This window comes from Microcaecilia unicolor, chromosome 8 (genome assembly GCF_901765095.1).
Source record: "Microcaecilia unicolor chromosome 8, aMicUni1.1, whole genome shotgun sequence".
In the NCBI taxonomy this organism is placed as follows: Eukaryota; Metazoa; Chordata; class Amphibia; order Gymnophiona; family Siphonopidae; genus Microcaecilia; species Microcaecilia unicolor.
The window spans coordinates 99,708,863-99,736,196 of record NC_044038.1 but is presented as its reverse complement, the minus strand read 5'-3'; the positions used below and the strand labels follow the sequence as shown (position 1 = coordinate 99,736,196).

The window sequence follows — 27,334 nt, the reverse complement described above, 5'->3', positions numbered from 1 at the left end:
GCCCACCCAGCAGAGCACCTTCATTGGAATGGCAGCAGAGGGAGCAGGCTGAGCTCCCCCGATCCTGCATCTGCCTCCCTCTGTCCCACTGCAGCGCTTCCCAGACACTACCTACCTACCACCGCCACAATCCTCCCGTTTCAGCAGCAGCGCGGACCAGCGGTAGCGATTCATGCTGCTGCTGCTTCGTTCTAACCCGGAAGCGTCTCCTCTGCAGCGTCCCGTCCCCATTATTACAACTTCCTGTTTCTGCTGGGGCAGGACGTGGGCGCTCGGCAGAGGAGACGCTTCCGGGTTAGCACGAAGCAGCAGCAGCAGCATGAATCGCTACCGCTGCTGCTGAAACAGGAGGTACATGCTGGATCGTGGTAGTGGTAGGTAGGCAGCGTCTGCGAAGCGCTGCAGTGGGACAGAGGGAGGGAGATGCAGGATCGGAGCTCAGCCTTTTAAGGGGGGTGCCCCATTGAAGAGTGGGAGAGTTGGGGGGAGGTCTCCATAAGATAGATGCTGCATGGGGGGGGGCATGAGGTGGAGAGGGGCAAGAGAGAGAGAATTGTGGGACATAGGGTAGAGAGGGGTAAGAAAGTTAAAAATCTTGCATGGGGAGGGGAGAGGGACAAGAGAAGGAGAAATGTTGGACATAGGGGGGTAGTGGGGAGGGAGAGATGGTAAATGTTGGACAGGGGGTGGTGAGGAGGAGAAGAAGATAGATGGTGAAAAATTGGACATGATGGTGGAGGGCAGGAAGAGATTTGTAGGGGGAAGCGAGAGATGTTGGATGGGGCACAAGGGAGGGGGAGAGGCAGAAATGTTGAACATGGCACAGCAGTGGAAGGGAGGAAGAGATAAAATGCTGCATGGGGGGAGGGGGGAAGAGAAGTGTTGGACCCATGGCACAAGAGAGGGAGAAATGGTAGAAAGTGGGAGAGAGGGAGATATATTGGACCTGGGAGTGAATGAGAGGGAGAGAGAAACACAGGAGGTGGAGAGGGGAGACAGGAGGAGATGTTGGATTCAGGAGCAGAAAGGTGATGGAGAGATGGTGGACAGTGGGAGTGAGGGAAGAGAGAGGGAGAAATGTTTGGAACATGGGGGACAGGGCAGGAGGGAAGAGAGATGTAAGGCTACAAGAGTGGGGTGGGGAGAAAGAGGGAGCAGATGCTGGGCTACAAGGGTGGAGGGAAGGAAGATGGTGGAACCATGTGGGAGAGGCCAGGAAGGAGAGGAAGAGGGTGGCAAGAAAATAAATAAAAAGATAGTGATTACAGAGGATAGAAATATGGTAATGAAAGGGAATGGAGGGCTGAGGAAGGAGTGAGATGGGGAAATGGAAAAGCTAGTAGGTGAGAGAAAAAGATGAAAATCTGATAGGTAGCTGTAAACTAAAAAGGAGGAGAACAGTGAGAGGGTGAAATTTGAGTTGACTGCAAGGCAGAAAGAAGAAAAAAGAGAGGAAAGAGCTAAAAATAAGAAGTCAATATGTCAGAAGCATGTGTAGTGAAGGTAAAAGAAGACAAATGGACAGCAGCCGCTTGAAAGAGAATTAGAAGACGACAGACAGGAAAGCAGAAAAGAAGCTGCAACCAACATGATGGAAAAATACAATGTCCAGACCACAAAGGTAGAAAACAATGTATTTTGAATGTTTTAAATGGAATATGTTGGCTTTGGGAAATCTACATAGCAAATGTGTTTGTATCGTGTTCAGGAGAAAGGAAATGCATTTCTGTTTTTATTTCTCCAGTGTTGAAGTACATGCTAAGTTTAACTTTTTTGGGGTTCCGAGTTCAATTTTTGTCTAAATATTTTTATTTCTGATACGCGATCCCATGTTCTGTATTTGGTGAGGGTCTGTTGGTGTGACAGTAATGGCAGGTTGGGAAATTGGAGGGAAGGCAGGGAGGAGAGGGGATCAGGGAGGGGGCCCTAGCATGTCTAACACCAGTTCTGACCCTTGCTGTATAGCTGGTAGGGATCCCAAGCCTCCCCAGCTGAGGACTTCCTCCAAAGACGGCCATAACTTCCTTCTACCAAGCTCTGCAGTCAGTGACAGCATGCTTGAGTCACCGACAGCTAAGCACGCATAGGGTGCTGGCATCAGTGGCTTACGGATGTTGCTACTGCCTGTCAAGTTTGGTAAAAGGGAGTTCTGGCCACCTTCAGAGAAAGTCTTCAGCTGACAGAGTTTGAGGATCCTTATTAGCTAATGTATTTATATTTTGCGGTAGGGCAGGGCAGAGAAAATATTGTGCCCACCCAGTTTGGGCTCAGGCCCATCCAAAATTGGCTGTCTGGCTATGCCACTGGTCCACTTATGCCACATCCATAGCAGGTGAAAATTCAAACACCTAAATGCGGCATTTTAGCACTTAGCTTACAATATTCTGTAACATATATGTGTAAGTGGGAGCCGGGCTATGTCCTACCCATGCTCAGCCCACATGTACACCCCTTTGCATTTAAACTTTATGTAAGTTGTGTGTATCAGTTATAGAATACTGCTTAGCACCCAGCTGTCACTTATGCATGTTAAGTGTACATCCACGTGTGTATTTGCCAATATTCTTTAATTTTACTGACCAATATTCAGCCAGCAATGGTCAGCGTTTTTTTAAACTACTGATGCTGGCTAGATTAGCCCTGGATATTCAGTGCCTGACTATGACCAGGCACCAGAACTGAATATTAGGGGCTAATTCGCCAATGCTGGTATATGTGGGTTCTGGCTGATATTCAGCTGGGGCCTGCATAAGACAGTTACAGTATGTAGTTGCCAGCTGAATATTGACTGATACCTGCAGAACATTTTATCCCCTTTTAAAGCCCCTGATCTCCCTCCCGGCCTACCAATAAAGCATCCTCTTTCCCTCCCCTCCTTATAGCCCGTCGCAATGAAGAAGTCCCCCCATCCCCCTAGAATGACCTCTACCCTCAACCCCACCGCCATCTAGGTAGGTCCCCTTGGGCCTTCCTGATATCCCTGGTGGTCTGTGGGTATAGTCGAGGGCAGGGGTGACGCTACCTTGTTATGCTGACACTGATTTATGTTATAAAATATATGTAGATGGGTAACTAAGCAAATTCCATTACACTTATTTCTGGGATAAGCAGCATAAAATGTATTGAACTTTTTCAGGATCTTGCCAGGTATTTGTGACCTGGATTGGCCACTGTTGGAAACAAGATGCTGGGCTTGATGGACCTTTGATCTGTCCCAGTGTGGCAGTACTTGTGTACTTACACCAACATCCTTTTGGCTGTTTAAAATGTCAGAGAGATATTTAATATCCAGTCTGAACAGTGGCCTAGTGGTTAGGGTGGTGGACTTTGGTCCTGAGGAACTGAGTTTAATTCCCACTTCAGGCATAGGCTGTTCCTTGTGACTCTGGGCAAGTCACTTAACCGTCCATTACCCCAGGCACAAATAAGTACCTGTATACAATATGTAAGCCGCATTAAGCCTGCCATGAGTGGGAAAGTGCAGGGTACAAATGTAACAAAAAAAAAAAAACAGGATTTCAGATTTATTTATTTATTGCATTTGTATCCCACATTATCACACCTCTTTGCAGGCTCATTGTGGCTTACAATTCATCATGGGTACTGGAAATAGAAGAGAATATACATTTGGTTTTACAGAGGGTTATGTGTTACATGGTGGTGAATACATGACAGTGTTAAAGCAAAAGACATTATAAGACAATTCTGGAAGTTTTAAAGATTGTACAGTTACACATGTTGATCTTTGTGATATATCGTGTCGAAGAGGTAGGTTTTCAGTAGTTTACGGAAATTGGTCAGTTCATAGACCGTTTTCAGGTTACGTGGCATATACCACCCAAAAAGACAGTATCCTCAGTGCTTTTTAAAATCATGATGGGTCATTAGTTCAGTACTGACACAAAAGCAAAATGTTTCTACTGAGAAATCATAGAACTATAGGATTGGAAAATCACTCAAAAGGCACAATTGACTTCCATCACCATCTACTGATGGCCATCTATCCAAATATTCATCATGGCCAACTGTGTTTAGCTTCTGAGCCCAAAAGGGTATGACTGTAGAAAATGTTACTAGCACCATCTAAGAAAAAGTTATTTTTTTATGGCTTACCAGGATGAGCCCTCTCTTGTTCTGCAGGAGAGTGAATGTGTAACCATACACTGCAATGGACACCATCTTGGTGACTGTTACTTTTCCATTGCCATATTTCTCATTTTCCACATTGACAACAAAAGGCACCAGGTTGCTGTTTGTGGTGACTGTCTTTGTCAGGGTGTATGTACAGGTGCCTTGGAAGTCAAAGGCCAGACCATCAAAGCTCAAATAATGTGGATCACCAGCTGCTTGACACTTAGCTGAGCCAATCGGTTGGCATTTCTGGATGCCATCTATCACTTCGCACTCCTCATTGGGGCCACAGGAGAAGGCCTTACATTCAACGACTCCACCAGCTTTGCAGGTACATTGTTGGTTACACAAGCCATTGGGGAAGAACACTTCTTTCGATTTGTAGTAAAAGCCATTATATAAGCATCCACACTGAGCCATGGAAACACATTGGCCACCACTGAAGACAAAACCTTCATTACAAATGCATCCTTCTTTACAGGCAGTATTGCACTCAATGTTAACCAATAAGCTGGCACATGTGGGGGCACAGCCACTGGCACACACCTCATAATGGCTGTTTGTAGGGCAAATTGGACCTGCAATTGGAAAACAAAACACATTATTGTCATGTCTAAAGTACTTCCGTAAGGGAAGGAGTAGTGTAATGGTTGGAGCAGCAGACTAGGAACCATAAAGCATAGGTTCAAATCCCATGACAGCTCTTTGTGGCCTTGGGAGGCTACTTAACCCTCCATTGCATTAGGTTCAATGCTGTGCATGTTCTGGCAGGAAAGCCAGTCCAAGTCATGCCACCCCCACCCCTTGTTGGGCAAAAACAACATAGTGGTGCCCTACACTGCCTAGGAGAAGGTAATGGCAAACAACTCCTGTAATCTGCCAAGAAAAGCCACAAGTGTGCGTGTGGTGGTAGTGGGTCTGTCTCTTATTGTGTGGTCACCTTTTTAACCTCTTGTCACAATCAGGCAGTTTTATTTCACAATTTTTCATGAGACTTGCAGTGATTTCATTTACAAACATAGTGTTATTTGCAACACTGTTTTTATCTTTACAGGTGGGACCAGGCTGTACAGTATCTAATATATATCTTATTTTCAGACTCCTGAGGCAGGTGCCTACACCACGAAACACAGCAGCTGTGTCGAGTCCTTTGGTGTATTTCCAATAAATTTTACACTCAAGAAGTATTTCATCTTCCTTTTGTCTTTTGGTAGAGCCAATTCTCCCTACTCTTTGGTTTGTGCTTGCTATGGACATAGGGATTATGTATTCCTCCATGTCCTTTGGTCATTCTCTCCATGTGGTCACCAGGAGTCAATTCAATTCAAGGGCACATCTAGCTCTGGAAAGTACTTTACAATTAATAAGAGTATGGCTGTGTCTAAAATATGGACCTGATATTCAAAAGGAGTTTTACTCCTACACTCCTAAACACAGGATCATAAAAAAAATGGGGGACAACAGGAACAAATTTACTGCAGGGAAACATTCAGCAACTTAGCACTGTTTTTCTCCACTGGGCTCAGCTATTTAGGCAAATGAACAGCAGGCCTAAATTTGTCAACATAACTTTTAGAGCAGAATTTTAGAAAGGATGTATAACTAGGATTTGATAGATCCAAGTCAGGTAGCTTGAGTCCCACTAGTATCTTAGAACAAAATCTTATATGGAGAAATGGACATCTATGTACTGGCTATGTGCAGCAGGAACATCCATTTTATAAAACTGTGCGTACAAAATATGAATGAGTTGAACATTACTGTGACAGCACATAGACATTCATGTTCTGAAATGGCAACATAAACATTTCTATGCGGTATTTATTTATTTATTCATGACTTGATATACCGCCATAACTGACAAACAAAGCAAGGTGGTTAACAAATACTAAAACTAATCTAATAAGAGTAGAAATAGAACTACAATGTAAAATAGGAAAGAAATACAATCAATCAGAAGTTAGTAGTTTAAACATATATCCGCACCCTCATTCACATTCTCTTCTAGGCAATACAGCGCCACATCAACATTAACAAAGGCCTCCTGGAACAACCATGTCTTCAGGCATTTTAGAAACAAACATTTACTTTTCCCAAAGCTGTTTCCTTTGCCATTTTTGCTTTTTTTTGAAGGGGGGAGGATCAACCATTGGGGGAGTAAGAAAGCGAACTCCTCTAACCCTTCCAGCAGAGCACTGCTCAATAGGAGCACTTTTCTGACACTTAGATCTCCCGGGTAGCAGGTCTAAATTCCAACATCCATAATTTGGGACACAGGCATTCATTCCCCTTCTGTAATGGGGTGTGAATGTCCATTTTTTAGGCTCACCCTAATCCTGCAACACTCCGAGATCAAGCCCACTTGGCATATGGAGGCTCTTCAGTTTAGATGTTTATGGTCAACCTTTATAAAACCGGAATTTGGATATTCATGCACTATGAATGTCAAAGATATGAATAGTACTTCTAAAGCACCTAAATCTCTTAAGATTTATTTTATCTCAAAATTAAACTATTAAAAATAGGTTACAAATTTAGGAGCCTAATTTAGGAACTCAAAATGTTTTGGAATATTGGGCCCTATGCAGGCAATTCTATAACTCAGTGCCTCTGTCTAGGCACCCTGAGACTGTGTAAAGCGAATGCTACATACCTGTAGAAGGTATTCTCCGAGGACAGCAGGCTGATTGTTCTCACTGATGGGTTGACGTCCTCGGCAGCCCCCTCCATCGGAAAGTTTACTAGCAAAGGCCTTTGCTAGTCCTCGCGCGCCCATGCGCACCGCGCATGCGCGGCCGTCTTCCCGCCCGAAACCGGCTCGAGCCGGCCAGTTCCAGTATGTAGCAAGACAATACACTTCAAGGGAAGACTCAACTCCAAAGGGGGAGGCGGGCGGGTTTGTGAGAACAATCAGCCTGCTGTCCTCGGAGAATACCTTCTACAGGTATGTAGCATTCGCTTTCTCCGAGGACAAGCAGGCTGCTTGTTCTCACTGATGGGGTATCCCTAGCCCCCAGGCTCACTCAAAACAACAACCATGGTCAATTGGGCCTCGCAACGGGGAGGACATTAATGAGATTGACCTAAAAAATTTACCAACTAACTGAGAGTGCAGCCTGGAACAGAACAAACAGGGCCCTCGGGGGGTGGAGTTGGATCCTAAAGCCCAAACAGGTTCTGAAGAACTGACTGCCCGAACCGACTGTCGCGTCGGGTGTCCTGCTGCAGGCAGTAATGAGATGTGAATGTGTGGACAGATGACCACGTCGCAGCTTTGCAAATTTCTTCAATGGAGGCTGACTTCAAGTGGGCTACCGACGCAGCCATGGCTCTAACATTATGAGCCGTGACATGACCCTCAAGAGCCAGCCCCGCCTGGGCGTAAGTGAAGGAAATGCAATCTGCTAGCCAATTGGATATGGTGCGTTTCCCTACAGCCACTCCCCTCCTATTGGGGTCAAAAGAAACAAACAATTGGGCGGACTGTCTGGTGGGCTGTGTCCGCTCCAGGTAGAAGGCCAATGCTCTCTTGCAGTCCAATGTGTGCAGCTGACGTTCAGCAGGGCAGGAATGAGGACGTGGAAAAAATGTTGGCAAGACAATTGACTGGTTCAGATGGAACTCCGACATAACCTTTGGCAGGAACTTAGGGTGAGTGCGGAGGACTACTCTGTTATGATGAAATTTGGTGTACGGGGCCTGGGCTACCAGGGCCTGAAGCTCACTGACTCTACGAGCTGAAGTAACTGCCACCAAGAAAATGACCTTCCAGGTCAAGTACTTCAGATGGCAGGAATTCAGTGGCTCAAAAGGAGGTTTCATCAGCTGGGTGAGAACGACATTGAGATCCCATGACACTGTAGGAGGCTTGACAGGGGGCTTTGACAAAAGCAAACCTCTCATGAAGCGAACAACTAAAGGCTGTCCTGAGATCGGCTTACCTTCCACACTGTAATGGTATGCACTGATTGCACTAAGGTGAACCCTTACAGAGTTGGTCTTGAGACCAGACTCAGACAAGTGCAGAAGGTATTCAAGCAGGGTCTGTGTAGGACAAGAGCGAGGATCTAGGGCCTTGCTGTCACACCAGACGGCAAACCTCCTCCAATGGAAGAAGTAACTTCTCTTAGTGGAGTCTTTCCTGGAAGCAAGCAAGATGCGGGAGACACCCTCTGACAGACCCAAAGAGGCAAAGTCTACGCCCTCAACAGCCAGGCCGTGAGAGCCAGAGACTGGAGGTTGGGATGCAGAAGCGCCTCCTCGTCCTGTGTGATGAGGGTCAGAAAACACTCCAATCTCCACGGTTCTTCGGAGGATAACTCCAGAAGAAGGGGGAACCAGATCTGACGCGGCCAAAAAGGAGCAATCAGAATCATGGTGCCTCGGTCCTTGCTTGAGTTTCAACAAAGTCTTCCCCACCAGAGGGATGGGAGGATAAGCATACAAGCAGGCCCTCCCCCCAATCCAGGAGGAAAGCATCCGATGCTAGTCTGCCGGAGGCCTGAAGCCTGGAACAGAACTGAGGGACTTTGTGGTTCGCTCGAGATGCGAAGAGATCCACCAAGGGGGTGCCCCATGCTTGGAAGATCTGGCGCACCACTCGGGAGTTGAGCGACCACTCGTGAGGTTGCATAATCCTGCTCAGTCTATCGGCCAGACTGTTGTTTACGCCAGCCAGATATGTGGCTTGGAGCACCATGCCTTGACGGCGAGCCCAGAGCCACATGCTGACGGCTTCCTGACACAGGGGCGAGATCCGGTGCCCCCTGCTTGTTGACATAGTACATGGCAACCTGGTTGTCTGTCTGAATTTGGATAATTTGGTGGGACAGCCGATCTCTGAAAGCCTTCAGAGCGTTCCAGATCGCTCGCAACTCCAGAAGATTGATCTGTAGATCGCGTTCTTGGAGGGACCAACTTCCTTGGGTGTGAAGCCTATCGACATGAGCTCCCCATCCCAGGAGAGACGCATCCGTGGTCAGCACTTTTTGTGGCTGAGGAATTTGGAAGGGACGTCCCAGAGTCAAATTGGAGCAAATCGTCCACCAATACAGGGATTTGAGAAAACTCGTGGACAGGTGGATCACGTCCTCTAGACCCCCAGCGGCCTGATACCACTGGGAGGCTAGGGTCCATTGAGCAGATCTCATGTGAAAGCGGGCCATGGGAGTCACATGAACTGTGGAGGCCATGTGGCCCAGCAATCTCAACATCTGCCGAGCTGTGATCTGCTGGGACGCACGCACCCGCGAGACGAAGGACAACAAGTTGTTGGCTCTCGCCTCTGGGAGATAGGCGCGAGCCATCCGAGAATCCAGCAGGGCTCCTATGAATTCGAGTTTCTGCACTGGGAGAAGATGGGACTTTGGGTAATTTATCACAAACCCCAGTAGCTCCAGGAGGCGAATAGTCATCTGCATGGACTGCAGGGCTCCTGCCTCGGATGTGTTCTTCACCAGCCAATCGTCGAGATATGGGAACACGTGCACCCCCAGCCTGCGAAGTGCCGCTGCTACCACAGCTAGGCACTTTGTGAACACCCTGGGCGCAGAGGCGAGCCCAAAGGGTAGCACACAGTACTGGAAGTGGCGTGTGCCCAACTGAAATCGCAGATACTGTCTGTGAGCTGGCAGTATCGGGATGTGTGTGTAGGCATCCTTCAAGTCCAGAGAGCATAGCCAATCGTTTTGCTGAATCATGGGGAGAAGGGTGCCCAGGGAAAGCATCCTGAACTTTTCTTTTACGAGATATTTGTTCAGGGCCCTTAGGTCTAGGATGGGACGCATCCCCCCTGTTTTCTTTTCCACAAGGAAGTACCTGGAATAGAATCCCAGCCCTTCTTGCCCGGATGGCACGGGCTCGACCGCATTGGCGCTGAGAAGGGCGGAGAGTTCCTCTGCAAGTACCTGCTTGTGCTGGAAGCTGTAAGACTGAGCTCCCGGTGGACAATTTGGAGGTTTGAGGCCAAATTGAGGGTGTATCCCTGCCGGACTATTTGGAGAACCCACTGATCGGAGGTTATGAGAGGCCACCTTTGGTGAAAAGCTTTCAACCTCCCCCCGACCGGCAGGTCGCCCGGCACTGACACTTGGATGTCGGCTATGCTCTGCTGGAGCCAGTCAAAAGCTCGCCCCTTGCTTTTGCTGGGGAGCCGCGGGGCCTTGCTGAGGCGCACGCTGCTGACGAGAGCGAGCGCGCTGGGGCTTAGCCTGGGCCGCAGGCTGTCGGGAAGGAGGATTGTACCTACGCTTACCAGAAGCATAGGGACCAGTCTTCCTTCCCCCGAAAAATCGTCTACCTGTAGAGGTAGAGGCTGAAGGCTGCCGGCGGGAGAACTTGTCGAATGCGGTGTCCCGCTGGTGGAGAGACTCTACCACCTGCTCGACTTTTTCTCCAAAAATGTTGTCCGCACGGCAAGGCGAGTCCGCAATCCGCTGCTGGAGTCTATTCTCCAGGTCGGCGGCACGCAGCCATGAGAGCCTGCGCATCACCACACCTTGAGCAGCGGCCCTGGACGCAACATCAAAAGTGTCATAAACTCCTCTGGCCAGGAATTTTCTGCATGCCTTCAGCTGCCTGACCACCTCCTGAAAAGGCTTGGCTTGCTCAGGGGAAGAGCATCAACCAAGCCCGCCAACTGCCGCACATTGTTCCGCATGTGTATGCTCGTGTAGAGCTGGTAAGACTGGATCTTGGCCACGAGCATAGAAGAATGGTAGGCCTTCCTCCCAAAGGAGTCTAAGGTTCTAGGGTCTTTGCCCGGGGGCGCCGAAGCATGCTCCCTAGAACTCTTAGCCTTCTTTAGGGCCAGATCCACAACTCCAGAGTCATGAGGCAACTGAGTGCGCATCAGCTCTGGGTCCCCATGGATCCGGTACTGGGACTCAATCTTCTTGGGAATGTGGGGATTACTTAGTGGCTTGGTCCAGTTCGCAAGCAATGTCTTTTTCAGGACATGGTGCAAGGGAACAGTGGACGCTTCCTTAGGTGGAGAAGGATAGTCCAGGAGCTCAAACATTTCAGCCCTGGGCTCGTCCTCCACAACCACCGGGAAGGGGATGGCCGTAGACATCTCCCGGACAAAGGAAGCAAAAGACAGACTCTCGGGAGGAGAAAGCTGTCTCTCAGGAGAGGGAGTGGGATCAGAAGGAAGACCCTCAGACTCCTCGTCAGAGAAATATCTGGGGTCCTCCTCTTCCTCCCACGAGGCCTCACCCTCGGTGTCAGACACAAGTTCACGAACCTGTGTCTGCAACCTCGCCCTGCTCGACTCGGTGGAACCCCGTCCACGGTGGGGGCGTCGAGAGGTAGACTCCCTCGCCCGCATCGGCGAAGCTCCCTCCACCGACGTAGTCGGGGAGCCTTCCTGGGAGGTGGCCGCGGTCGGCACCGCACGCGGTACCGACGTCGGGGACCTCAACCTGGGCGATGGGCCAGCCGGCGCCACGCTCGACGGTACCGGAGGCGCAAGCACCGCCGGTACCGGAGGGGTAGGGCGCAACAGCTCTCCCAGAATCTCTGGGAGAACGGCCCGGAGGCTCTCGTTTAGAGCGGCTGCAGAGAAAGGCTGAGAGGCCGATGCAGGCGTCGACGTCAGAACCTGTTCCGGGCGAGGAGGCTGTTCCGGGCTGTCCAGAGTGGAGCGCATCGACACCTCCTGAACAGAGGGTGAGCGGTCCTCTCGGTGCCGATGCCTGCTGGGTGCCGAATCCCTCGGCGACCCAGAGCTCTCGGTGCCGACGTGGGGAGGAGACCGGTGTCGATGCTTCTTCGACTTCTTCCGAAGCATGTCACCGGAGCTCCCCGGCACCGACGAGGAGGACGTAGAATCCATCCATCGCTTCCTCGGGGCCGAGACCGAAGAGGGTCGATCCCGGGGGGGGGGGCTGTACCGCAGGAGCCCTCAGGGTAGGAGGAGACCCACCCGAAGGCTCACCGCCACCAGCAGGGGAATGGACAGCCCTCACCTGCACTCCTGACGATGCACCTCCGTCCGACGACATCAGCAGACGAAGTCTCGGTACCACCGACGTCGATACAGTCGCCCGATGCCTCGGCGCCGATGCAGAGGTCCGATGCCTCGATGCAGTCGATGGAGCGGCAGCCAAGGAAGATGGTCCGGACGCTGACGACGTCGATGCACTCGATGCCTCCGGTGCCGATGCCGACGAAGAGCCCGAGAACAAAACATTCCACTGGGCTAATCTCGCTACCTGAGTCCGCCTTTGTAACAGGGAACACAGACTGCAGTTCTGAGGGCGGTGCTGGGCCCCTAGACACTGAAGACACGCAGAGTGCCTATCAGTGAGCGAGATTACCTGGGCGCACTGGGTGCACTTCTTGAAGCCGCTGGAAGGCTTCGATGTCATGGGCGGAAAAATCACGCCGGCGAAATCAAAAGCCGAAATGGCGAAAATTGAAGCACCAAAATTTAGAGGGAGAAAAATCTCGACCGAGGCCAAAAGAGGCCTACCCCGACAACGAAAGAAAACTTACGGGGCAAAAACTGAGAAATACGGGAAGGGCAGAAAACCCGAAAGGGTCTTCCGGAACACTACCGGAGCGCTTCCCGAACTTTTTCAATGAAAAAAAGGACAAAAACACGTCGAAAAGGACGCGCGAGGTCGACTCTCTGGGACACGAACGGCGTAACACGACCGTACCGAGTGCGGACGAAAGAAGACTGGCCGGCTCGAGCCGGTTTCGGGCGGGAAGACGGCCGCGCATACGCGGTGCGCATGGGCGCGCGAGGACTAGCAAAGGCCTTTGCTAGTAAACTTTCCGATGGAGGGGGCTGCCGAGGACGTCAACCCATCAGTGAGAACAAGCAGCCTGCTTGTCCTCGGAGAATAGGAGCCTATCCTATCACAGAATTTTAGTCACCTAGGTTCCATTATAGAATACAAACATAAGCAGGTGTACTAACAGTTAGGCACTTGCACTTATACCAACCAAAGGAATGCTTTAAGTGCAAGCATCTAACCCTCCCCCCCCCCCCTTTTTTACAAAGCCACATAGCAATGCTGACACAGCCTATTCAGTTTGAATGGGCTGTGTTGGCATTACTGCACTGACAATCGCTAGGTGGCTTTGTAAAAGGGGGGAGGGGCAAATAAGGCAGAGATGTGCATAACTTTGTAAGTTACATTCATAAAGGGATCCCCACCTATGTGCTGCCCATGTTCCTGCCCTGTATACGCCCTCCTTTTGAAAATACACACTATGGTAAGTTAAGTAGGTATTTGCAAAATAGCGCTTAGGAGCCCTGTTAGAACTGATGTGGGTATATGTGCACATACACACATAAGTACTAGTATTATAAACATGTACATGAAAACAGGTCACCTGTGAGACCAAGATGGCATCCAGAGTAGACATGGTGAGAAGAGCTCCATAACCAAGTGTTTCTGTGGCCACCAAGGGAAAAAGGAAAGGCAAAGCCTAAGACCTACCCCTCTGGGCCTTGTGAGCCTCTCAGGTTGGTACAGATTACCTTGAATTTTGCTGCAACTCAACCTCATGTTAATGAGCTAGTGACTTTGGACTTCCCCGGAGACTCCATGAGAAGTAGTTTGGAAGGGGCAACTCTGAGACCCATAGTGATCGCTCTACCATCGCAACCCGGAAGTGATTCTGCTGGCAGGTCAGGAAATATCCAAGAACTGAAATGCTCTGTTGGAGGGTCTGCCACCGAAGGGTTCCCACTGGTGGTGTCTTCCGTAATTAGAGGGAAGACCTAGAATAGGGTGTGAGAGTTGTTCTGTGTCCTCTCGAACCCAGCTTCAATCTTTCCCTGTGGAGCTGCAGTGTTTGTAAAACCAGTGTCTGTCACAGTAGACACCTTATGGGAAGCCCTACAAGTGTTTGACAACTCTATTCAGGTACCTACTTCTAATTTTTTGGCTAAATTTGATGATATTCAGTCACAGTTGTCTGGTCAGTCCCAAGTGTAAATATAGCAGACATTGCATTTAGATCAACTGGAAAAGCAGTTGACTGATATGCAATCCTTCAACATGATGCAGATTAAGGGGAGGGATATGATTATGAGAAGAATTGAATATTTGGAAAATCATGGTAGACAGAATAATTTACAGATTTTGAATTTTCCTACATCTCCACTTATATCGCCTATAGTTATGGTTAACAGTACCTGCGAAGTGTCGGGTTTCTCCATTGATATTCTCCCTCCTATTGTAAAAACTTGTATCTTTCAATGCCTGATAGAAATGTGACTACTGATGTGACTCAGGAAAGGCCTCAAGGCAAGTATGTCCAGTGGAAAGCTGTCTCCCATGCCTATATTATATAACTGCCTTTAAGTGTACACTTGAACAATACATCTGCTATCAGAATTCAAAACTAGTAGCAATTAAAATGGGAAAATGATAGATGGTAGTTTTTATGATATGTGGAGGGGCATTTTTGATATGGCATTCAAGTGGTGAAATAAATGTTTATTGGAAAACATTTAAAAACTGAAGTCCATAATGGAAGAAAAAAATTAATCTTTTTCTTATGTTCAAAAATACACATTAAAAAATCATTTTGAAAGAGCACATACTGAAAACATCATAGACATTCGGAGGAAAAAGTTTCCGCCAATTGAAAACACACTATGCAAAATGTGCAATGGCAGTACTGGTCCCCGCATCGAGAAAATGTCCGTGGCAAGTGCAGAACATTCCCTCCACGTGTAAAATGTACATATATACCTCAGGAACAGGAAACAAATCATGAAGCACCACAACCACCTGTCCCCACACAATGTCTCCATGAGGGCATGGAGATTAATGAGGAGCAGCTTGGAAAGGTGCATATGAAGCACTGCCCCCCAGGATTACAGCAACACTCATGTGCAAGTACCATACATAGACAGGATTACATGCACTGAGGTCCCTTTGTTGTTGAAATACATGTTATTGCTTTTTCCTTAGAAAGAAAAAAAATAATTTCTGAAATATACAAAATATGCAATGACAACTAATTATGGGACCCTCCCCCCCTCCACTAACCTACAATGATCAAATGAGGGGCTGCACATACCTTGACCCTAGCATCCTGGCCCACATCTATATACTGATGGGAATGTTGCCACACCTGCTTAACCCCCTGCCCTTCCCCACCTCCCAGTAACAGTGCACGTGCTCCACAGAAAGGCCACCATCTGTCCCCATGGCCACCTCAGCTCACACAGAACCTGTGCCTGTGTAATGCGTACCTTTCCCCTCACCCCCCCCCCCCCAATCTGCCTGTACCCATATGTCACAGGCTATGTGAGGAGCACTGTAGAACATGGTGTCCAAAATAATACTGTAGGTGATGCCAAGAAGACCATCCCCTGAATCCTGTCTCCTCCAACTTGTGTTTTGCAGATACTTTGGTATACACTGGGACCTCAGGCGTGTCCAGCAAGAAGACCCTGCCCTAATCTGGCACATGAGGGAGCACCTAAGTACCACAGACATAGCACTGCTATAACAGCTCTGACCCCTATGAAGGCCTGAGTATGCAGCTACCCTCTTTATAGTGTGCCCACAACCCCCATATCTAATAGAATATGTTGCAACCAACCCACAACCTATGAGATGGCATGGAAAGGAAAGGGGGGAGGGGAAGGTCTTTGGACAGTATCTTCCAGCGACCAATACAAAAGTGCCCAGCATGTCACACACACCTACCTAGTACATTGCAGCCACTATGGCAGGGGGAATAAAATAGGAACCTCAAAACACTCACAGTGGAAATCAAACCCACTTTGCCTGCATTCAGGGCACACAGACATAACCCAAATAAACATCTGACAAAGGAGTGTCCAAGAAGAACAGTATATTGACCACAAAGGACTGTCACAGCATCAGTTGCCTATCAAATGGATGGTCTCTCATACTCCCTAACCCACATTCATTGGATATACCATTGTCTGCTCCACAGATCGCTATGCTGCCCTCTGAGATATCCCAAAAGGCCCAAGCTGGGGATACCTGAAATCTCCATATTATAGTGGGCCACTATAGAAACTGTCACTTATGTGTACACTTCCCTTCCCCTCCAGGCACCCCCAAAGTATGGGCATGAGTCATAGGGTGACGTGCAGCCACCACCATCAGTGAAAGCCCTAAAACAGCTAGTATCAACCACACAAATAGATGCCCCCAATCCTAGGTTTCCCACCTTGATGTCTGGAAACTGCCTTTCTCCTGGGGGTCCCAGAAGAGATGGCTAGAAGGATTGATGGCTCTGATAGGGTCCCCTGCCATCTCCTACCCAACCGTAGAACACATAGGCATGGGGACACACACACACCCACATCCCTGACAAATACAGTAAAAATGGCCCTATTCACACAACAGTGCTCACCCAGCACCCTCCAGCAGGCCCAGAACTCATCCTTCATGTCCATAGCCACACCACCCTCTCAGACAACAAATACCTCTGATATCATTGCCGCCACGATTCCCTGCTATGTCACCCCATTGGTGCCACACCTCAGACATGTCCCCCAGGTAAAACAACTGACCCCAGTTGTCTCTGTCCCGGTCTCTCAATAGCCAGCTAAACCGCTATGCAAGCCATGTAGGATGTGTTAATGTCAATTGGAAACGTTTTACACAGACAGGACACCCTCCAGCTGCTGAAGAACCTGCCCAGGACTAGCCCACCCTGGAACAGCCTGCCAAGCACCAGCCTGGCCTGGATCAGAGTGCCCAGGAATAGCATGCCCTGGAACAGCTGCCCAGGAGCAGCCTGCCACTGTGACAGCATGGGAGGAAGTTGCAATGGACATTGGACCCTGGGAGGTGTCAATCCCTCCACAACAACTGGAGGCTGAGGAGGGGGAGGACCCCTGGAGAGACATGCCTCCACTAGAGGGGGAAGAATGGGCCCAGGAACAAGCCTCCCCCTGCACCTATGCTGGAGGGCACAGCTACTGAGCGCTGCCCATAGTCCCATTGCATCAGTTTTTAAACAATAAATAGGTAAATAGCATGAAAGCAATTTGTTTCACAGTCCACTGATGTCCCTTGTGTTCCTGCTGACCAGTGCTTGTGCCTGCTGACCAGTTCCTGTGTCCTATCTTGTCCAGCTGCCACCTCATGCAGAAACCAAGGAATCCAAGTCTCAAGTCATCTCACTAGCAGAAGGGGAAGGGTAGGATCAAAGATCTCTGCTTACCTGCAGACAATGACAAAAGGGGACTGCAGCTGGCTTATGGCTTCCAGGGTTCAGCTGCCTGATGCTGCAGAGACAGAATAGAGAGCAAATGAGTTAGATTCCCAGGTGTTTAAGATTCCAGGCTGATGAGAAGCTATCTCCCCCTTGTGAAGGCAATGTTGAGAACTGAAAATGGCATCTAAATCACAGGATTTAGATGTCATTCTTCCCAAAATATTTTCATGTGTGTGGGGGTCATAATAAAAGAAAAGGTCAATTTCCAAAACGTCTAAGTGGCTGCAGCTCAAACTTCTTCAGTGTCCTATAAAAATGTGCATCTCAGATTTTCAAACCTCCACATCCCATAATTGTCATGGCACCCAAAAAAAGGCCCAGAGCAGGATGTGCAGTTTCAGTGATGGCAAGATTGACCTCTTTGTCAATGAGATCATGCATACCAATCTCTTTGCTCCCCTGGGCAAACTATAGACGCATATACCAAGGAAAAAGAACGGCTCACCATATGAGAGAAGCTTAATGCGGTCTACTACACACATAGAGATATAGAGAACATCAAAAGAAAATGGAGGTACCATCTCCCATGCAATATTTGCAGATGGTCCAATAGAAACAGAGGAAGATGATGAGGAGGACTTTTTAGAATTTGTGGCAAAACATGCTATTAACTCTCATTCAACCTTTGAAGTAGGAGATGTAAATTTACATCTGTTAAATCTTTCAGCTGCCCAGGTTAATAATTTCTACACATCTCTGGATGGATTGGGCCTTTCCCTATTAAATAACTCTGCTACACATGAGAAGGGGCACCAATTAAATCTATTAGCAGAATTTATTCCATATCTAGATAGTCATTGTGATTTTATATTTCAAGATGCATTAAGAATATCATGGTCAGACCATTTCTTATTGAATTTCACTTTAGAATGGGAGAACGGCGGAGGTGGTCCCTCTTCACAAAAGTGATGATAGGGAAGAAGCTGGAAACTACAGGCCGGTAAGCCTCATTTCAATTATTGGAAAAATAATGGAAGCGATGCTGAAGGAAAGGATAGTGAATTTCCTGGAAGCCAATAAGTTGCAAGATCCGAGACAACATGGTTTTACCAAAGGGAAATCGTGCCAAACGAATCTCATTGAATTCTTTGATTGGGTGACAGGAGAATTGAATCAGGGACGAGCTATAGACGTAATCTACTTAGATTTCAGCAAAGCTTTTGACACGGTTCCCCACAGGAGGCTCTTAAATAAACTGGATAGGCTGAAGATAGGACCCGAAGTGGTGAACTGGATTAGGAACTGGTTGACGGACAGAAGCCAGAGGGTGGTGGTGAATGGAATTCACTCGGAGGAGGGAAAGGTGAGTAGTGGTGTGCCTCAAGGATCGGTGCTGGGACCGATTCTGTTCAATATATTTGTGAGTGACATTGCCGAAGGGTTAGAAGGTAAAGTTTGCCTATTTGCGGATGATACTAAGATCTGTAACAGAGTGGACACCCGGGAGAGAGTGGAAAACATGAAAAAGGATCTGAAGAAGCTAGAAGAATGGTCTAAGGTTTGGCAATTAAAATTCAATGCGAAGAAATGCAAAGTGATGCACTTAGGGAATAGAAATCCTCGGGAGATGTATGTGTTAGGCGGGGAGAGTCTGATAGGAATGGACGGGGAGAGGGATCTTGGGGTGATAGTATCTGAGGATCTGAAGGCGATGAAACAGTGTGACAAGGCGGTGGCCGTAGCTAGAAGGTTGTTAGGCTGTATAGAGAGAGGTATGACCAGCAGAAGAAAGGGGGTGTTGATGCCCCTGTATAAGTTGTTGGTGAGGCCCCACCTAGAGTATTGTGTTCAGTATTGGAGGCCGTACCTTGCGAAGGATGTAAAAAGAATTGAAACGGTGCAAAGAAAAGCTACGAGAATGGTAAGGGATTTGCGTTACAAGACTTGATGACCTGAACATGTATAATCTGGAAGAAAGGAGAAACAGGGGTGATATTGTAACAAAGGGTTAATTAAAAATAAATAAATAAATAAATACTTATCTGGGGGGGCCGTTTCCGGGCCCGTGCATGTGAGGAGAGCGCTGCCTGTTTGGGCCGGAGGACGAGGCTCTGGAGTGGAGCCGGTGTTATTTTGGCCAGGCAGCGTCGCGATTTTTGGCTTACGGGGATGATTGGGTCCCCGGGAGCGAAGAGGAGAGTCGGGGCTGTCGGGGCCCATGTTCAGCAATGGCAGGCGGTTTTTTGGGAGAACCGGCGTTCTTCAGGGCCGATTTCGGGCCCGTTCATGTGAAGGCAGCGCTCCCGGCAGGCTCCCGGCAGGAGAGGAACAGGCGTGCGTCATGCCGGGAGGAAGAAAGAAGATGGCTGGCGTGAGGGAAACGAGGGGGCGTGTGCATGAGGCGGCGCGCCTCATGCACATATCGGGGACGCGTTTTTCTCGTTTAGGCCGAAGCCGGGGCCTAAATTTTGGGCCGGCTTTGGAGGATTTTTCTTTTTACCTCCGTTTTGGCCCCAGGACGTCGGGGACCGGAACCAACGGAAGGCGACACGTATGGGGAAAATCAGGAACGAGGTAAGGGGTCTTGTGACCAAAAATTTTAATTTATTTATTTTTAAATTGTAGAAATAGGGTTTTTTATTTTTTAAAAATCAGAGGTTCATCGGATTTAGATGGGGTTTTCATATTTGGGATCAGGAATTTTTTGTGGATTTTTCTGGGGGGGGGGTCAGTTTTGTGATTTTAACATTTTGAGGGGGTGTTTTGGTAGGAGGTGGTTTTGAAGGGGTTAATAAAGTGTTAGGGAGCTGAATTCGACGTAGTGTGTCCGGGGGCAGTTATTGGAATTTTTGAGAGGGATTTTACATTTTTGGGGAATTTTTCCAGGGATTTTTGTTAGGTTGTTGTAAGGCGGGGTTAAATATTGGGATTTTTAAGTTTTAAAAATATGGTTTAATAGAGGGCGGAAAGTTTAATTAGCATGGGAAATTTGGGGAAATTTATTAGAAGTTTAAGGGTTTTTTAGGTTAATTGAAGAATTTCTCATTGATTCCTATAGGAATTTTTCAATTAAAATGGAGATCCAGCAGTGCTGCTCAACATTCCGCTTGTCAGCAGGAGAGCTCGGAGTGTTGAGCAGGACTTGGGATTGGTTGGTCGGGTTTAGAACCCCAAGCTCAGAGCTGGTCTCCTAGGTAACGGTGACTCTGGCAGTTGGCAGAGTGGTTTGGACGGTCAAGGTGGAAGGAAGTGTTGTGTGTGATCAGAGCAAAAGAGGTGATTTGAATGTAAAAAAATTAAAGTTAAAAAGGGAGTTAGAGTGAGAATTAATATAGGAGTGTAGTAATATTGTAAGGATAGTGTTGGGGGGAAAATTACATTAATTTATATAGGGTTTAGGAATTTGGGTATAGGGGAAAGTGTTTGGGAGTGTTCATTGGTGAGAGTATACAGGTGAACAGGTGTTTGAATAAGGGGGCTGTGTGTTGTTAAAATTTATTTTCAGGGAGAAATACAATTTAGTGTTAGAATTTTAGTCAAGGGTGATTAGGGAAGGGAGAGAAAAGAATAGAGTGATGGAATGTTGAGACAGGGTGATATCTGGAGTGTGGTGTGAGAAGTGCTGAAGGAGAAAGACAGTCCAACACTCTTTAATTTTAGGGAAAATAAAAGTTCAATTAGTGGTAGGTCTAATAGATAAGGGAATTTTTGATTTTTTTGATTTTAATAGTTTACTTGGGCCACAGTCTTTATTAAAAATCTTCCCCAGTGTAGAAACTGTTCCAGCCAGACAGGAAGATAGGGTTTTGCCTATATTTGAGTTTATTAAGAATAGGTTTAGGAGGAAGAGTTTCGGAGAGAAGATCTGCGGTTCGTCAAAATCATCAAGGGCCCCACCACAAGAAAGTCTGCATCACATTTTGGAGAGAGGAAGAACTTCAGAAGCTAAGTGACTGTGTGGGACATAAGGGAAATCCTAAATAAAGAAAAGATAACAAGGATAGTGGGAAAGGGAAAGAAATTATAAACTTACCTTAGAGATCCGGAGAGGTGCTGGGTGGAAGAAACCTGAAAGAGAAAATTTGACACAAAGTATCAATTCCTTGTGATTGATAAGTAAAGTAATAAAAACAGATACTACATGTTAGCCTAATTAAAATTTGGAATAATACTTATCTGATAGATCCTCTTGTTGAGAGAGAAGTACCTGTAACAGAAAAAGAACATAGAATTATTAATTGAGTTTACTGTTACAAAGCTTTGGTTTTTATTATATGAAAAGTGAAACGTTTTCTTGCATACACTAGGTAGAAAAAGCAAAATCATTTTAATAAAATAGTTAACATTTTTAAAGAAATCTTGAAGTGTGTGTTTCTTAACAAGAACAAATTGGGAAAAAAAATCCAAAATTAGTTTATTTTTCCTCTTCCGCTCTTTGAGAGCAGAAGACGTGGTTAGTTTTTTCCTGCATCACTCCCAGAGTTCTGAAGTGTAACTCAGAGACTGGCCTGACTACCAACATCTGTCCTGAGGCACTTTAATTTCATCCGGAATTTCGGGGGTGCATGTCAGAAAATTTTCGCCCAAGCTGAAAAACACAATATTGTCCCCAATATTGTCTCCCACCTTTCACATTCATAACCTTCCAACATTCCAGTCATTCACCCCAATTCCTCACATTCGTTTTTCTTTTTCACACGTAAAATACCAAACAATTTTCAATAGCTCTTTATCATTCATTTTTTTTCTTATGGAACATCAAATTCAACCTAACACCATTCTTTTGATTTAGAATGCATATCTTATAGATAAACTCCAGTTTGATCCAATAATTCACTATGGCCACAGTCAACTTTTACTCTTCCTGAAATAACATTTCTAATGTTAACACAAACTCTTACTTTGTGATTATTTCAAAATAAAGTTCTCTTTTAAATAAGAGGAGCAAACTCCTTTGTTACTCCTAGACGAACTTCTAACTTCCCCTGTACTCTCTTGTGCCGTAAACACTCTAGCCGGATTAACCAAAATTTCAGTTACGATTACGTAATCACATGTGTTCTTTTTCAAGTCCCTGTCAGAATTTGAGGACCCAACCCTGTCCAAAATCTGAGCACCCGATTTTGTTATTATATCAGGTTCTATAACTTCCAAATTATATTTTTTCAAAGAGTCACGGTGCACAACTTTCTCCCCGTGAGCCAAATTCTGTATTTTAATTACATTTGAACATTCCCCCAAAACTTGCACTACCTTATATGGTTGTTCCTCCCAAAGGTCCTGTATTTTGTGCCTCCCACGGAATCCCCGCTCCCGGAGCAACACCCAATCTCCTACTTGAAGTTGCTCCGCTTCAACTTTCTTTTTCTCATACTGCTCTTTCATTCTTCTAAACTGAATTCCTGCATTTTTCCTGGCCTGCTCTTCAGCGAAATCTAACTTCGCTCGGTGTTCTGCCAACAAATCCTCCAGGTTGTGTAAATTGTCATTGTATTCTTTTTCATTTTTATCCACCAGCTCGGAATAGGGTAGCAAACTTTCTCGCCCCAAGAACAGGAATGCTGGAGTGTACCCTGTAGCATGATGGATTGAGCTATTATAAATTTGGTTGATTTCGGGTAGAAATTTGGACCAGTTCCTTTTCTTTTCAGGTGGGAAAGTGCGGAAAATTTGATGCATTGTACGATTGTACTGCTCACAGCGCCCATTCCCCTGCGGGTGATATGGAGAAGTACGGGTTTTCTGGATGCCGTAGAAATCACAGACCTCTTTGATCAGCTGAGATTCAAAAGCTGGCCCCTGATCGGAATGCAATCTCTCCGGCACCCCATACACCGCGAACCACCGGTCTATCAGCAGCTTAGCAGTAGTTCTAGCCGTCTGGTTCTTAGTTGGCACCGCTATCGTAAAACGAGAAAACATGTCTGTCAGGACGAGCACGCTTTCATATCCTCCTCTATCTCTCTCTAGGACTGTGTAATCAACCGCCAAGACTTCCAGCGGACGGATAACATGGAAGCATCCCATCTCAGCTCTCTCTCTTGGGAAAAGGTCCTTGGCAAAACAACACCTCTTACAGTCACTAATCCACTTTATTAGATCTTTTTTCATGTTAACCCAGAAATGGGCCTTCCTCAAGTTTTTGAAAGTGGTCTCAGCCCCATAGTGCCCCATCCTGTCATGAAAAATCGTCAACACCTGCTCCTTCAAGGTGTCTGGTACCACCACTTGCATCTCATCCTTTCCCGTCCGGCAATTCTCAAACTTCCTGAAAAGAATATCTTCTTCAACATGCAATCTGGCCTTATGTTTCCACAAGGCTCTCTTTTCAGCGGAGTTCAACTCTTCTCCACTTGGGACATGGTTTTCTTTGACCCAAGTGATGACACTTCTGAGCACACTATCTTCACTCTGAGCTCTCACAATCTCCGAATTTTGGAACTCTAGAAGAATTCCCTGACATTTTCTGGTTTCTTTTCTTTCCTTCAAATTCTTCTTCAGTCTGACCAATATCCCTGCACAAGAGAACCTCAGGAAATCTTTTTCTGAATCTTCACCTTCCAACTCCGGTTCTTCCTCCTCTGGCAGTTGTGATAAGGCGTCAGCCACCACGTTACTCTTGCCTGTCTTGTACTCTACAGAAAAGTTCAGCTCAGCTAGCTGAGCCAACCAGCGTTGTTCCACCGCATGGACTTTTGCGGTATCCAGATATTTTAATGGATTATGATCAGTCCTCAAAATGAATTTATGATATATCAAGTATTCCCTGAACTTTTCTGTAGTGGCCCATTTGAGCGCCAATAATTCCAGCTTAAACGCCGAATACTTATTGGCATTCCTTTCAGATTTCCTGAGGCCTCTACTTGCAAACGCTATAACTCTCTCTTCCACGTTCTGTAGTTGGCTGAGCACCGCTCCCAAACCACGACTGCTCGCATCTGTTGTTAAAATGAAAGGCTCCGAGAAAATGGGGTAAGACAACACCGGAGCCGATGACATCTTCTGCTTCAGGATATCAAACGCTTCCTGACACTCCTTAGTCCACAGGAGTTTGGATCTCTCAGGAACGGTTTTCCCGGTCAGAGCATGCAAAGGTGCTGCGACCTGTGCGAAGTTCTGCACGAACTTCAGTCTTAGTTGTAGGGATTTTCCACTCCCGCAATGTCTTTACCTTCTCCGCATCGGTGGACACTCCCTGGCCAGACACTATATAGCCCAGGAATTTGACCTCTTGGCACATCAGACGACATTTGGACGGTTTCAACTTTAGGCCATGTTTTCTCATCCGGAGGAACACTAGCTCCATTCTCTCAAGATGTTTGTCGAACGAGGGTGCAAAGATCAGTATGTCGCCAAGATATAGAAGGAGGATATCAAAAACGTACTCATCCAAGACAGTTTCCATGAGTCGTTGAAAGCTAGTGGGCGCGTTACACAACCCAAACGGCATTCTAGACCACTCAAATAACCCCATGGGCGTGGTCACTGCGGTCTTCTCCATATCCCCTGGGTGCATTCCCATTTGAAAATAGCTGGATGTCATGTCGAGAGACGAGAACCATTTGGAAGCTCCCAGGGCATCCAAGGACTCGTCTATTCTGGGAAGTGGATAGGCGTCTCTGATGGTAACTGTATTAAGCTTTCTGTAATCACAGCAAAATCTGATGCTCCCATCCTTTTTCCTTATGACGACAGCTGGAGAGGCCCAAGGGCTTTGGCTTTTCCGCAAAATTCCTTGTATCAACAGATCGTTCACATGTTCTTTGAATTGCTCGAAGATGTGAGGTGACACTCTTCGGTAAGGCTGTCGTATAGGTTTGGCATCTCCCGTATTGGTCCGGTGAGTGACCAGTTTTGAGAAACCTATATCCGTGTCACATACCGAGAACACATCCCGGTAACTCCAAAGCATCTGCTTCAGCTGGCTAGCTTGCTCTGAAGTCAGCTGGTTCCCGTCAACCTTCACAGCGGGTATCTCTTGTTCCCATCCCTCCAGCATTCTTTCATGTTCAAGAAGATCCAATTCTGGTATCAACTAGACTTCATGAATTTCCGCTATCAGAGATCGTCCGGGTATTATCACATCACGAACTCCAGTGTTAATCATGCGGACAAACACGTTACCCCGATGTTGAGTGACTAGCGTATTACTTTATCAGGGAGATTTATTTTCCGAGACGCTGACACCAGCAAACCTCCAGACGTACCACGGATTTGTTGGAACTTTCCCATAATGATTCGCTCTGACATAGCGGGTATTATCTGGCCAACACTTCCCTGCACTTTCACCAGCCCATCCACATTCTTCACGTTGGTAGCACGCTTCTCAGAGATTTTGGACAGAATGCCGGAGATCTTCACTGGTTCCAACACAAACACTGAGAGGTCTCTGAATAAACCCTCTAGATGCTGTAGCACATTCATGCCCACTATACCCTGAACAGGGTTTTTTTCGATCTGTCCACCTTGGAAATTGTCTTTCACGACGAAAATGCAGCGCTGTGGTACTACTTGTCCCAAACATTTGACATCTGCATCAATGTATCCCAGGACAGGTAACTCTGATCCGTTCACAGCTACCAAGGTAAGCTGACTAGCATCCTGCAACCATTCAGTATTAGGGAAATTTTTGTAATAAAAACTAGCAAGGATTGTTGACACATTTGACCCGGTGTCAACCGTACATAAAGTTTCCACACCCTCAATCAAGACTTTTAATAGCGGGTTTGCCCCAATTGCTCTTTCCCCCATCAATTTTTCCTCCGGCATTTCTCCGGGTTCCAAGAACTTCTGGATTCTAACCACAGACTTGCTGGCTTCCACTGTAGGGGACGATTCCTCCCATTTCCTCTCACTTCTCGGTGGTACCCCATTGGGTCCTGGTTTCTCAGAGGCTTCCTGAGGTTCTCCGGAATAGGAACAGTTACTCTTCTCACTATAACAATCCCTGGCATAATGCCCCGGCTCATGACAGCGGAAACATATAATCTCCCCCGTGCTCGTCCTGGATGGACTGTTCGGGTTATACCCTCTATAACCTTCACAGAAACTCCCAGGTCCCGAGCTCCTGCGTTCTCTTCTCTGCCAACTCCATTCCTCTTCTTGTCGCTCACAAAGTCGGGAAAACATCTGAGCCACTTGCTGCATCATGACTTCCGCTGACGAAATTTCCAGTCTCCGGAAGTCTCCGGCATACTCTCAGCTCCTTTGTAGAATTCTTCTCGGAGCGGGCTCCACCGGGACTAAACCACGTTCTTCTCCTGCCCATCGTATTGCGGCCTGCATTAGTTCGGAGAAGGGTATTGCTCTGTTCTTTTCATCATTTCCCTTTTCAACGCCTCGTCCCGAAGTCCAATTACAAATTGTTCTTTTAGAGTTTCATCTGGACTAGACACTCTCCTACGATCTCTCTTCATTATCCCCTCAAGCTTCTCCTGAAGCTTGTACGCAAAAACTCGGATGGGTTCACATTCCTTCTGTCTCAGATTGTAAAATTCCTGCATTCTCAGCCCTAGCGCCACCTTATCTCCATAAACCTGCCTCAGAAGATCATATACCTCCTCCACGGAGCAGTCTCGGGGCAGGGAATACTTCACCGTATCCAGGGCTATTCCTCTGAGGTGATCCCTGACCACCTCCACCTGATCTTCTGGAGGGATCCGCAATAGTCTCATCCTTGATCTCATTTTGTCTATCCATTCCTCCACGCTCAGATCTTCTGCGCTTTTAGGGAACCCCTGGAATTCTGGCATCTTCCGATCTTGAGGGAAGATGACTGTGTGAGTTACAATCTGTGGAGCAGCTCGACTTCCAGAAGCTTCGCCTTCCATCTTTGGTTGGGTGTTGCCCCGAGAACAAAGAAACCCCGCAAGAGACACAAACACAAGACACTTTTTTTTTAAATTTATTACCACAGCAATCTTCAAATTTCTCTGGGAACCTTAAACAACCAGTTAATGTACGATGTAACACCACCAAATTTTGCACCTCTCTCCCTGTAACCCCCACAAAAACAAGAAAAATTATCCTGCCG

The 27,334-nt window shown here is 47.1% G+C and overlaps 1 pseudogene; it reads right to left on the bottom strand.

Annotated features, from left to right (window-relative positions):
* The window catches only part of LOC115476806, a 638,208-nt pseudogene that overhangs the window by 522,188 nt on the left and 88,686 nt on the right, over positions 1 to 27,334 (bottom strand).